Source organism: Chrysochloris asiatica, unplaced genomic scaffold (assembly GCF_000296735.1).
Source record: "Chrysochloris asiatica unplaced genomic scaffold, ChrAsi1.0 scaffold00010, whole genome shotgun sequence".
Taxonomy (NCBI): Eukaryota; Metazoa; Chordata; class Mammalia; order Afrosoricida; family Chrysochloridae; genus Chrysochloris; species Chrysochloris asiatica.
Genome location: NW_006408528.1, coordinates 30,719,663 through 30,723,072, shown reverse-complemented (window position 1 = coordinate 30,723,072; position 3,410 = coordinate 30,719,663).

Below are 3,410 nucleotides of genomic sequence, written 5' to 3'. Positions count from 1 at the left end.
TCAGTCTTCAATTTTGATCTTTCTGCCTCCTCTGATCAAAGATTTAGTTTCTCTTTTCTTTTCATTTAGGAGTCCCGGTGACACTTTAGGATAAGAACTGGACTGCTAACCAATAGGCCATTAGTTCAAACCAGCCAGCAGTTCTGCAAGAGAAAAATATGAGTTTCTTCTCTTGTAAAAACTTATAACTTCAGAAACTCTGTGAGTTGGAATCAAGTTGATGGCTGTGGATTTTTTTAAACATTTTTATTTTTATTACTTTTTATTACTTCTTCCTAGATGTCTGTCTCTCATAGTGTTAGATAGCATCCTATGCTCCCACATTTCAAATTTATTTCTTCAAGTCAGATCTATCCTCTGAATTCTAGACTCATGGATTCAGTTGTCTGTTTGATATCTTCACTAATATAGTGGAAATATTCAAAAAAGAGCTGATAATGCTTTCTATTCGATATTACCATTCCCTGATTTCTTATTTTAAGAAAAAGTCCTACCAATTACTTCCCTTCCACCACTTCCTGCCCCCATCCCCCACCACAAAAAAAGAAGACAGACAGAAAGAAATCTAAGAAAATTATTCTGGATTCTTCACTGTTTCACACCATATTTCTGGCATCTATTTGATCATCAAGTCCTATAGGTTCTAACTCTAAACTACATGTTGAATTGAAACCAAAAAGTTGCTGCAAAGTCAGCTCTGACTAAAGATGGCCCCATTGTGTCAGAATAGATCTGTACTCCATAGACTGTTCAGTGGTTGATTGTTTTTAAAAGCCAACAGTCAGACCTTTCTACCACAACTTCCCTGTCCACTGGCAATTCTTCTGTTCTCCAAATTGTGGCATTGGTGATGTTTTTAAAAATAAATTTCGATAGTGTCATTTCTCTATAGCCCTCTAATTTCTCCCTTCCAGTTGTTCTGCCAAGAAAGATGTAGAAGTTTGTTTCCATAGAGATTTACAGTCTTGAAAACCCTATAGGGCACTTCTGCTCTGTCTTACAGGGTTGCTAGGAGTTGGAATTCAACAAGACAGTAATGGGTTATTATGGGGTAATTGTTTCCCATTGCATCTTTCCACAATCATGTTTCTGTTTACCTCTGAAAACACAGCTCCTCTGTGCCATTCCATACTCACACTGCAGGCTTAAGCCACCTGGACTCTAGCCTGTCTTCCAGCGTTCAAGCCTTTATCATAATTCTCAGTCCCAAATGCCTCAACCTCCACCCTTCAGCTGCCTCATTCCTAGTCTTCATATTTTGGACCAAATGACTCAATTTCAAAGAATCCTTCCCTCCCCGTGCCATGTAAAGTAGCCTCTGCCTGAAATTCTTTATCTGCTAAATGACCTAGTTCAGTTTGTACTACCTTCTGTTACCCCAAAACATTCTATTTATTGATTTCCTATTTTGTTTAAATGTCCTATTCATTATCAGTTCACTTGAATGTTCACTGGAGTAAAACCTACTGAAGAGGAAATTTCTCTCTGTTAATTAGTCCTGTGTTTTCTTAGGCCAAGAACAATGCCTGGCCAGAGGATCGCTTGATAATTATAGAAGAAAAAAAAAAAAAAGCATAGTTGTTTGTTTGTTTTTTTAAATAAGTAGTTTTTATTTTTCATTTTTACTTTTTACTGTGAAGTGAGTGAAAGTTTTCAGAGCAGATCATCAGGTTTACATTAATCAAACCGTATACTTGCTTCATTATTACAATGATTGCAATTCCCTCCTTGTACCGACAATTCACAGGATTTACCTCTATCCACTTTAACTATTGTTAAACTATTCCTCCTTCTGCCTGCTACTACCTTTATCTTTCCTCTGTTAACCTACATCATGTTGTATATTGCCTGCCCTGCGACCTATGTCAACATGGGTCTATTCTCTAGTGCATGAATCATTTTCCTTTCATCTTCCTCACCTGTAACCATCATAGATTGTTTCTTTTATTAAGAAAACTTTTCTTAACTTTTTACATTAGTCTCATATTTATCTTTTTGTTAATATTTAATTTCACTCAGCATAGCGTCCTCCAAGTTTGTAGTGCTATCAGGTGTTTCATAGATTCGTCGTTATTCTTCAGAGGTGTGTATTATCCCATTGTGTGTAAGTATGGAAGTTTAACCATTCTTCTTTTGATGAGCGTTAAGTCTATCTCCATCTTTTTGATGTGTCTCTTACAGACAGCATGTTAAAGGACCTTGTTTTCTTATCCATTCTGTTCTTTTTTATCTCTTGACTGGTGCATTTAATCCATTTACAGTTCATGCAATTATTGATAGGTATTGATTGCTGTCATTTTGCTGTGTGGTGTGTGTGGTGGGGGTTGCTGCAGGTATCTTTGTTCCACGTAATTTTCTGCACTTAGTTCATTTCGTTTGTGGGTTTTTCCTTCATTGCCATTTCTGCTGTGTTAATGTTTACTAAATTGTTCTAATTTTCCTCTTTTTTTATTTTTGATGTGCAAGTATGCTAATATTACTTAAGGTTACTCTGTAATTTATTATTTTTCCCTATTTAAAGCAGTCTATTTTATATTGAAATCTACTTGACTACTTGACTTCCTTGCTATTTGGAAGTTCCTATCTACACTATTCCCTCTATTTGCTTTGTAGTTGACTTAATTATAAATTGATATCTCTGGGTCCCTATTTTCAGTCTTGTTAGGTTTGTTTTTTTTTTTTTTACTTTGTATATTTCTATATATGGATTGAGTTCTGGATACTGTTGTCTTGTATGGTAATCTCAGGTTGTTGTCTACTGTTGTTGGTTCTTGGTCCAAAGAATACTTGCTAGCATTTTTTGTAAAATTGGTCTGGTCATTCAAAATTCTTTTGATTTCTGTTTGTCAGGAAATGCCCTAATTTTGCTGTTGTATTTAAGAGGCTATTTTGTTGGGCATATGATTCTTGGTTGGCAATTTTATTTTTACTGAGTTTTGTATATGTCATCCCATTGCCTTCTTGCCTGCATGGTTTCTGCTGAGACATCCAACTTTGTCTTGAAGGCTCTGTTTTGCAGGTAATTTTTTGTTTTTCCTGAGTGGCTCTCAGAAATCTTTCCTTGTCTTTGGTTTTGCAATTATGATTATAATATGTCTTGCTTATTTTGGGATATATCCTGTTTGGTGTTCTTTCAGCTTCTTGTATGCTTATCTTCTTGTCTTTTGTGATGTTTTAGGCAAAATTTTTTCCAAAAACTTCGACAATATTTTCTGTGCTATTTATTGTCTCTTCCTGTTCTGGAATTCGGATTGTCTGTAATTTGTTATTCTTCATGGTGTCCCATATAATTCTTAGGCTTTCTTTGGATGTTTTCATTCTTTTTTCTGATTGTTCTATTAGCATAGTTGTATTGAGAAATGTATCTTCAAGCTCACTAATTTGGGCTTCCATTGCTTCAAATCTACTCC